The 10,617-nt window shown below is 47.6% G+C and overlaps 1 long non-coding RNA gene across 1 annotated transcript in view; it reads left to right on the forward strand.

Annotated features, from left to right (window-relative positions):
- Nucleotides 1-5,257, forward strand: part of LOC141750066 (uncharacterized) — an 83,766-nt gene extending 78,509 nt beyond the window's left edge. Inside the window, exon 3 of the long non-coding RNA XR_012589552.1 lies at nt 4,803-5,257. This is a non-coding gene — a long non-coding RNA (uncharacterized LOC141750066). The remainder of the gene's footprint in view (nt 1-4,802) is intronic.
- The last annotated feature ends 5,360 nt before the right edge of the window (nt 5,258-10,617 follow it).

Below are 10,617 nucleotides of genomic sequence, written 5' to 3' on the forward strand. Positions count from 1 at the left end.
ATAGTAATGCTGTTAGGTTTAAGAACAAAAAGGGCAACAGCCTTGTTTCTGAGCGCAAAAGTGAAGAAGGCATGGCCAATGCTTTGAGAAAAACTATACGCGTGTATGCGTGTTTTAGCACAGAACAAATGCCTGTGGCTGAGTTGCACACTGCAGCTCGGGAAGACCTTGTGAACGTGGCCTTTGGGCTTAGTCTGAACTGATTGTGTTCCTCAGGGTAATGTAAAGAACCTGAAGGTTCTGGTCTTCTGCCAGCTGCCAATAGCTTCAGTGGCCTAGCTGGAGACCTGACAGCCCTGGGCAATGGCACACTTCACCCTTTTTGTGTGACCATACCCATTTGTGTGACATTTGCCTGTGTTAGCTCCATAGGTTATGGCATTAAGAGCTGCTGCATTGGCATAAATCTAATGAGACGCTCTTTTAGGGTTGTGTTTCTCTAATGGAGCTGGGAGCTGCTTGCAAAGTTGAGTAGTAGTGATCTGGCCCTGGAAAGCCTGAATGTCGTGGACAAAGTCAGCAGAGAGCTGAGACTTCTCCAGAGTTGGAGCCTGAGTTCAGCCAAAGATCACCTGAGACTGGGGAGATGAGTTCTAGTTGGAGGAATAATATGGGCCCTTGCTCCTGACTAAACTCAATTTATTTATTATTTTCCCCACCGCGTGGTATCTGGGCCTCTCTGTCCTTGTCCGGAGGGAAGGGCACTGTGGAGAGACAAGAGACCACTGATGTTCCTGCTTCCCTGCACAGCATGTGGGGCTGCTGAGGGCCAGTGGGCAACACCGAGGCCACAGCAGCCTTGCAGTCACCTCCCTTCTGTGTAATGGGAGCAGACAGGGACCAAATGGGTCATAAAGCCTTAGGTGCCCCTAAGCTGCAGGAGAGATGCACCCTGTGCTGCGCCTCGAGGGGCTTGTCCTCAGATCGCCTGGGCAGGGAGGACCTGTTGGACATCTGACATGGCGCCAGGGAATGGCTTAGGCAGACAAACTTGTTTCTGGCTGCCGAGACATGCCCTTGGGTCTCACAGCTCAGATGCGGCCAGTGACACGCCGTCTCCTCTCCTCCCGGTGGAGAGGAGGCTCGGCAGGGCCGCGCAGGGCACAGCCTGGGTCGCTTTCTCTGCTTGCCGCGCTGGCCCCTGCCCCACGGCCCCGCTGGCCATTACCGCTTGCAAACAACAATTGCACGTTAACACCCCCCTGCAGAGGTACGGCGGGGCTGGATGCTGCCCTTAGTGTACCGAGAAGATGGGTAGCAGGTGATTTTTGAGTTAATGAGACCTTCCAGAAACAAACCTCCCTTAGCAAAGATAATATACCCCCCTCCTTCCTTCCCCCTCCCTTTCCCCCAGTGCTCCCTTATTCCTATTCCAGGTGCTTCTGCTTCTGGAAAGACATTTATCATTTCTCCATCTTTGGCGGTAGATTTTTTTTTTTTCCTTCTCGTGCTCTCTCATTTTATCTTGCCCAAGGGGTCTGTGCTACCTTTTATTAGCTGACACTTCACTTCTGCAGATGGAAATGACACTAATGGAATGTGGCTGAGGCTTTATTACAGAAATGCTGTTTGCCCTGCACAAGCAAACCTCCAAATAATCCCGCAGGAAAGGAATAAACCTTGAAGGCAGGTGCAGGAGCTGCAGATGAAAAAGAAAGACAGGAGGGAGGGAGTGATGGATTAAGGAAGGAGAAAGAAATAGAGAAGAGGAAGAAACAGGCTAGGGCATATCCCTCTGTGTGCGAAAAGGGAGCAAAGATAGTTTAACTGAGAACCAGCTGCATTTTATGCCCAGGTTACTGGCAGAGGTTTCTAGGTGAGAAGATGGGGCAGTGGCAGGCCTCTGCCTGGCTGGGACCCCTGTCATTGCCCCAGCTACGCGCCTAAAACCTGTGCCATTAAAATAACTGTTAAGGACGGTGGATGCTGTTCTGGAAGCTTTAATGTTGCTCAGTCTGTGAGTGAGCGTGGGGCTTTCAAGCCAAAGGAACGTCTCGCCAAACGTGGCTGTGCTAAACCAAGCTGACAGGCGTGGCTCTTTTTGCTTTTCCTGAGCACGAAAAGCCACCCGTGTCATGCTGAGAGGTAAACATGACTGTGCCCTCGTGCTCTGGCCGCTTCTCTTCCTAACTTTAGCGAGGCCGAAGCACCCCTCTGCACTGCGAGGAGGAGATGCTAGCCCTTGCAAAGGACCCTGAGGAGCCACTCTTGAATCTCGCCCCTTGGCTGCCGTCAGCTCTAAACCCCGGGACATAATGATAACCAACTGACTGCAGAGACAGAGCGCTAGGAGAGAGCGCCAGAGAACAAGCATCTGGGAAGGGAGGAGGGCAGCTGGCTGGGAGACTCAGAGGATGCGAGGGAAGTGACATTCGCTTAACAGCAGCCTCTGTGGCTGTTTTTCTGTGTTATTGATGCTTGCTTTTCCCTCCCTCTTTTATTTTCATGGTGTGTCTGTTACGTCTATGGCTCATTAGGCAACAAGATGCTAATACTGTCTGTAAAGCTGCAGGATTGATACCCTCCCCCTCCTCTATTCTTCTCTGCGCCTTTTTTTTTTTTTTTTTTAATTTTAGCTTTGTTTTGTTTTGTTTCCTCTCTGTGTCATCATCTTCCCCTGGCTCCCTTCATTCATAGTCTAGCTCAAAGGAAAATCACTTCAAGAGTTGGAAACTTTCTTTGCTCTCTCTCCCCTGCTGTCCCCTACCTCTTAAACCAATCAACCCTTATTTTAAAAAACAGCTGGTGATGTGCCGAGCGACGTTACATTGGGGATTGATTCTAGCAGGAGTAGCCTGTGTATTGACCAGTTTGAATGGGCAGAGGCTCCAGATGAGGGACAAGAGTTAGTTAATGTAGTGAACTAAAGAGTCAAAGATGCCGTGGAAACAGAAACATTTATGCCAATCTGCAGCATGTCGACAGCGCGTTTGTAGCTGGTGCTCCCTGTTCACCTCTTGGCTCTCAGTCTCGTTGGCTTTTGGACTGACGGGAGAGAAGTTTTGTGGGAAGAAGAGTTTTTGGAAGGGAGCCACCAGATTAAACGGCCATGTCTGAGATCATCAAAGGTCCTTCTTGCTGGCTGAGAGGCCAGTTCTGTACGGGAGCACCACTCAAATGACTCCCTTGCTTTGAAAAAGAAAATGAGTGGGGAGGTATGACAGCAGTCTTCAAACACATGAACAGGAGCTGCAGAGGGGAAGGTGGTCACCATCCCTCGTTTCTACTAGGTACAGGACAATCAGAAATGGGTTCAAATGTCTGCAAGAAATGTAGTAGTAGGAAAACTGATATTGCGAGACCAGTGCTGGGAACAGAGCATCCAAGACGGCTGTGTCGCCATCCCTGCGAATCTTTAAGGTCAATGTAAAAAAGCATCTGCCACAGTATTGAGTCTTGCCTTGCAACAGTGCTGTGGGTGTTCCTTTGCCTTGAGTGGTCTTTCTGGCTCTAGTCCAGAGGATGCTATGTAGGTTTTTATGAGGGAATCCCCTAATAAGTAACTTGCTGTGGAAGTTTGCCACTGGCAAATACCCTCATCTTTACAACGACCCTGGTCGATTCCAGCGCAGCTGCCACCCAATGGGGGAATTGCCTGTAGGTACATGTGTGCAGTCACCCCCACACATCTATCATTTATGTGCCTTTGATTGTAGATGAGAATTTTATTTATAGCACAACCTTTCTTTCTTCCTTCACCAAAGCACTTAAGGATGTTGTACATCATCATAATAAAACCCATTACAATAAAATACTACTTCCAGAGTCTTTGAAAATGAAAGCCAGGCAGAGGAAGTCCAGAGAAGGTGGGAAAACAAAGGGCAGAAGGAGTGAAAGGGCAGTTTGCACATCTGAGGCACCAGAATGGTCATGTTGCAGCTAGAGTCTGGGCAGCGTATAAAGGTCTTGAGAGCTGATGCAGAAATGGGGTGAGACAGAAGCAGACAATGCTTTGACAAAATGTAGGGGATGGCAGGGATTGTCTAGCTGTGTTAATCCACCCCATATCCAGGAACAGTATGGAGGAACGGCTTGTACTCAGAGACTGTACCTCTTCCCCAACCTCCTTCGCACCTTTGTCCAGTAAATTCTTCCTTGTGGGAGGCGCTGGGGTGGGCTTGAGGAGGGAGCTCGCATCTTTTTCTTGCTCAAGAGCCCACCACGATAGAACTGGCTGCAAATCTGGGTTACGATGGTGGGACGTGGGAACAGATGGGTACTAGACCTGACCCAAACCATTTTTTTCTTTTCCCCCACTGTTCTTTTTTCCTAATTTCCCCTTCTCCATATTTCTTGAAATCTTTTGTGGATGAAAGAAATCTTATGTTTTCTGTTCTTAGAGCCATTCTTTGGTGTAGTTAAGGCTCTTTTGTGCATTTCCCTAGAGCAACGTGTCTTTGAGCTTCTTGTTTAAGCTCAAAGACACGCAGGCAGATTGGTCTCCCTTGTCCTCTTCTCCCTTTCTATCCAGATATGTTTATTCCCAAAGCCTAGCACTGCTCTCTTGTTTATTTTGGGTAGCCAAAATTTGGCTGTCCTATGAAAGGGCTGTACATCTTTGACTGGACTCTACCCACAGTAGAGGCAGTGCTTGTTCATTGTGCAGTCATGAAGAGACATCAGGGAATATGCTGACCTTGTTCTAATTAATGGATGGGGGGATAATGGTTCTGTGTGATGCATTAGATACAGAAATGGGATCCAACACTTCTACATTTAGGGTAATTGAAATTCTGAGACATTTATTATTTTGGGCACACTACAGTAACTTGGGTCTTTAAATCTTAAATTAATTATTTCAGACATTTACAGGAAGAAAACAAGAGGCTGGAGAATAAGGGAGACTCGAGCAGTCTGTTGACTGGTCATCGCAAGGAAGGGATTTATTATGTGCTATTCCCTATCTGAAGGTGAGAGAAAGACCTGGGGAGCCAGTGCTGGATCAGCGAACCATGGACCTTTCTTAAGCATTGGGATGTGCTGGCCAAAGACTCCTCAGGCAGTAAAATGCTTCACAGGACAACATCTGAGGAGAAGGTGCATCAAAAAAATACATGGACTGAGGGACCAGCCACCACTCTTTGCCAGATCCCAGAGCCACGACCCAGACAACTGCTTGAAAGTCTTTCTTGAGCATGCACAGCTAGGGGAGAGCAGACCTCACGGGACATGTAGTGGCAGAGGTGCTGGACCACAGCTGAGAGTGGTCAAACCTGATACTGTGAACTGAGGTGGGTCACTTCCCTCTCGGTTCCCCTTTGCCAGAGATGAGGGCCTCTGTGAGGACAGGACTGTCCCTCAATGACGGTGACGTTTGGGCTGTATCTGTTGCAATGCCAAGAGCAACCCCTGATGTGGCTGCTGCATCCCGCGCACAGAGCACTCAGCCCGGCTGATGCTTCTCCCCGAGCGCCTCGGAGGCCTCGCAGGGTTTACTCAGGTGAGCAGAGACAATTTTCTGTGAGAACAGCTTTGCCAGTCGAGTGCTCTGGACCGCAACAACCTGTCATTATGGACCTCACCTGTTATTTGTCTATATAGCAGCTTGCACAATTAAGGGGATAGATATGTAATAACCAGCCAGCTAAGTAAAGGGATTGGGAACCAGGCTAATAAAACCCATTTCCCTTAGCTGCTCTGTTATAGCAGTGCCCCAGCCAGAGCTTTTTCTTCACAAACAAGGAAACACATTAATTTTCACTCTATTATTTTAAAACAAGCAGACAAACAACTGCTTGCTTCAGCCTCCTCCTCCCACTTATGTGTGAGGACGGGAGGGGGTGTCACAGAGTGGTACAAAATAAAACAAATGGGCGCCGAGAAAAAAAAGACAAATCCAGAGGAAACACAGAAAAGAGCTAGAAAGCTTGAAATCCCTATGAAACTTATTTTTCAATGCTCTGCCTCATTCCCTGCCCTAGGAGCCTTCCAGTAAAAGGTATCAGCTTTCCATAGCGTATGGCTGCTGCTTGTTTTTGATGTGATGACTTTTATGTCCCCACTTGGAAGAGATCCACAGGATTGAATGGAGAGTAAGCGCTTTTGCTGTTCAATTGTGGAACCCAGTTGTAGATGATAATGAGAAACATGCTCTTTCCTGGTGCCGTTTAGGTTGGTTTGGAGGAGAAGGTGTTGGCTGAAGTTCTGGAGGCGCCCTTATGCAGTGTCACCTTATTTTGGGTCCAGCAGGTCATAGGGCTGTGCTGGTTGTGCCTCTGTTACATTCATGGAGATGGCCTGTAAGAGGTCAGGGAAATGGGGATACAGGAAAGGCGAGAAAATAAGTTAAAGAGCTATAGAAGAAAGGGTATAGTGATATTTTTCTCGTGACCTTCCCATAGTTTTCTAGGTACAATGGACTCCTGACGAGAGTAAGCACGAGTTTTCTTGGGTTGGAGGGAAGTTGACTAATTGCCAACAGGGGAGAAAAGTTAATGGTGGGAGCAGTGAGAATTCAAATATAAATATAAATAGCAGCATTGTGGTGTCCTTGACTGGCCATGCACAGGAAAGAGACTTGGCCAGAGCCATTGGCACAGTGGGGTGACAAGAACAAGGTTTGCTCCTTCAGTTCCTTCCTACTTCATTCATGTTTCATTCACAATTCCCAAAAGAGACTCTCATGCTTCCAAAAACCAAGATGTTCTGGTATTTCATGGTCAGTTTTGCCTCAAAACAAGACTGACAGTCATTTTCACTCCTCTTCTGCAATGCTAGTTTCTATTAAATCGGTGGTATCACTCCTAAGGGTCACTCTTGCTTTTTCTGCTCTGATAAAATCCTCATTAAAGTCGGTGCATGCATCTAAAATTTCCTAGGCACTTATTAAGCGATTTCTCTCAATAATATTTACAGATTTATAAAATGCAGCAAAAAGTACTATTTCCTTTTAGCCATAATCTGCCTCTCCCGAAGCAGGCGATAAGAAGTCAAGGACAAACAGACAGATAGTCTGAAGACTGGCTCAATCAGTGCATCTGTACTAAGTGTTCTCGCGCCTGCCTGGGAATGACAGCCCAATTTCATGAATCCAAAGTCTGACACCTCCCACTGGTGCCGCATCGCTTGTTGTTTCTTTCCTTTTGATTTCTCTTTGAAAATCCCAGTTCATTTCATGGTCAGATAACCCTCTCCTCAGTCCCCTCTCTTCATCAGAGCCCTTCATAACCTGGCATAGGATGAAAGGACTGTATAGATAATTTATGGGAAATCAGTAATTGAATCTTGGCTGTTCTCATAAATCATATCGCCTGGCTATCAAACAGCTGTGGGTAGTGTAACATATTCCAAAACCTGCATAATTGATGACTCCCTTGGAATAGTCCAGCACACATGACTGGTGGTTTTACTCAGGCTTTTTCCTTCCTCCCAACAATGTTTTGAAGTTTCCAGTGAGGAAAGCTCAGCTCTCTGGTACCCGAGCAGACCTGCAAACTGAACGTCCAAAGTCATTAAGGAAAAGATGCTGATAAAAGGAGAATGTAATCCAAACTGATGGGTAAAATGAATCCTTCATGCTTTTTCTTAAAGGGATTGGGAATGATAAAAGCACCTGAGGAGGGAAGCTTTATCTCTGAGACTGGTTTATGGGCTGTGTTTATGCAATAGAGAAGCGCTTATCCAAACGGGACTGTTGTAAGCAAAGCTAGTTACACGCGGGCTCCTGCCAACAGCAAACAACCACAGTGTGCATCGGTTGCCTCAAGGCTCTTGCTGAAACGGTCCCCTTAGCAAACCCTGAAAGCAGATCCTCACCAGCTGTGGGCTGAGGTCAAGTGCCAGTGAAGTGCTTTAAATTTGTTTCATCCAGGTCCTGACGGGGGTTTGAATGCTGGTGTCTGTAGAGGCAGCTCGTGTGTGTTCGCCACATGCTGTTTCCCTCTCCATCCCAGCCACCGCAGGAGCTCTGGTGAGCTAATGAGGCCAGGAAGGTTGAGAAAACCATGCCTGAAAGTTCTGTGCTGGGCAGACGTAAACTTGGGCTTTTTGATAGCGTGCCCCTGGATGTGATCCTGCTACGAAAGAAACTACTGACTTCACCTGCTTTGGGTCTTGGGGCTCACCCTGCAGCCCAGACGGCCACACACTGACAGGCAAAACAAGCTGTTGCAGCGAGAGCTTCTCTGCTGTTTGCTAGCAAGGGAGAAAAGAGGTTTTGTACCCTCGCTAACCCTGACTGTACAGCCCAGGGCTGTGTGCTTTACAGCTCAGCCTGTAACAGCGTCTGCAGCTGTCATAAAAACCTGCAGGCTGTCTTGTGCACTAGAGCTGCTGTAGAAAATGATGCTCTGTTTTGGCAGAAAAGGGGTCCTGCAAGCCAGGACCAAAGCGCATCATCAGCGATGTGTGACTTTCCCCATCCATTTAACAAAGGTGTTTGCTGAGGCCTGTTCGAAATGTATGGCAGATTTACAAGATCCACAGAGACATGGTAATACAGTGTTTGGTGTACGCTGCTGCTGCTGCTGCTAACTGGATGTTTGCTTAACTCCACAGTACTGCTGCTTAAACACAGCGAAACCTGCATAAATTACCACATTTTTCCTGAGGGGAAAAATGATGTTGCTTTTTGTTCATCCCAGTTTGGAGTCCACAGGCTTTTCGGTATAGAAGACCAAGAGACCTGAGGCCAATTTATTTTGAAAAAGTCCTCTCAGGGTGCGCCTCTGTTACTGGTTTAGCTTGGCCTAAGGGGAGTGCTTTGACGGGACCTCTTTTGATCGTCCCCTCCCGTGTGCGTTGGTTTGCACTGGGGAGTGGTGCGAGGGGAGCAATGGCGTTCCAGAAAAAGGATGAAGATTTAGTCCAGTTTATCAAGGCTCCGTCCAGCTGGTTGGACTGCAACACACCTTGGAACTGAACTGCAGCGCAGAGGTGCTCTGCTGAGCGAGATGCAAATGTTTTCAAAGATCACCTTAAAAAACAATTGGCTACTGTTTTTTACAAAGTACTAACCAAAGTAGCTCCCAACCCAGAGGCTGACCGCTGCCCCTACTTAGCCATAATTCAGCCTGAGAGATATGAGGTTCCAGCACGCCGTAGGCTTGTATCATAGAATCACAGAATCTTCATGGTTGGAAAGGACCTTTGAGATCATCGAGTCCAACCAAACACCCTACAATCTCTGCCACTAGAGCATGCCCTGAAGTGCCACATCTAGACGTTTCTTAAACACCTCTAGGGCTGGTGACTCAGCCACCTCCCTGGGCAGGCTGGTCCAGTGCCTGACCACTCTTTCAGTAAAGTAATTCTTCCTAATATCTAACCTAAACCTCCCCTGCCGCAACTTCACACCATTTCCTCTGGTCCTGTCATTATTCGCCTGGGAGAAGAGGCCAACACTGACCTCTCTCCAACCTCCTTCCAGGTAGTTGTAGAGGGCAATGAGGTCTCCCCTCAGCCTCCTCTTCTCCAAGCTAAACATGCCCAGCTCCCTCAGCCTCTCCTCACATGCCCTGGTCTCCAGATCCCTCACCAGCCTGGTAGCTCTCCTCTGGACATGCTCCAGCACTTCAATAGTGCGTATCACGACGCGGCTGGAGCATCTCTGTCCCGCACCTCTGCCATAGTCTGGGACACTTGCTCAAAAAGTGTGTCCTTTTACCTGGCACTTGCCCATTCTTCATGTGGGTGTTCTGTTCACTGGCAATTTTGTCAAAGGGAAAATCAGAAAGGCACTCTGAGGTTTGGGGCTCTGTCCCAAGATCTAGTTGGAATGATTTTGCTAAATTTGTTTGCCTATGGCTAAAATGGGACAAGTCCCCCGAAGGGAATAAGACTTTTAAATTCTACCACTTCTGAAGAATTTACATGCTCTGAATTTCAAGTTCTGGGTTTAGTTTCTTGCTTTAGTTGCAGCGGAGCCATACATAGATTTTCTGTTTCTCATGGCCATCAGAAAGCAGTGGCTTCATCGTCCCCCACAAGTACTGCCGCAGAGCTGTCTCATCATGACTCTGTATTTCCAGAGAAGTTTTCATAAATTCAGTCGTATCTTCTGTGCTTGATGTGGCTTTCTCCAGGGAGGAACCCTGTGACCTGTCCTAACCTCTCCTCTCAGCAGTGCACAAATCTCTTAAAAGAGAGATCACAAAACTTTGTTAAACAAGGTGACTCAACAGAAACAAATGAAGTGGAAAACACCAAGTGACATGCCATGGGCCACTTGCACATGTCAGTGGGAATGTCAGTAGTTTTAATATCGCCCTATAATGCCTTCCTCAGGAGAGGTGGGGAGGGTTTGAACTGCAGTTGCTAAAAATCATGAGAGGGAACACCATGTTTCCAGGGAAAGGGGAATCCAGAGGTCTTCGCACACTGCTGCTGGGTGAGGAGCAGTGCCGTGAGATGCTCCCCGTGGCCACAGCTCAGATGACCCACAAGTGAAGGCTGCAGCCTGCTCTCTGCAGAGCTCACAGGAGGCTGCGATAGAGGGAAAGCGGCAACGAGCTGGACTACCTTTCATGTCTCAGGCTTTCCCAGAAAAGTTAGCTCGAGTCTCATTCTAGCTTATCTAATTATTATAATTAGATATAAAAACATTAATAACCTGTCTTAATTACAACTGATTTTCTTCGATTGCAGTCTAATGTAAAAGTTTCCAATTAAGGTTCATTA

This window comes from Larus michahellis, chromosome 11, assembly GCF_964199755.1.
Source record: "Larus michahellis chromosome 11, bLarMic1.1, whole genome shotgun sequence".
NCBI classification, from domain to species: Eukaryota; Metazoa; Chordata; class Aves; order Charadriiformes; family Laridae; genus Larus; species Larus michahellis.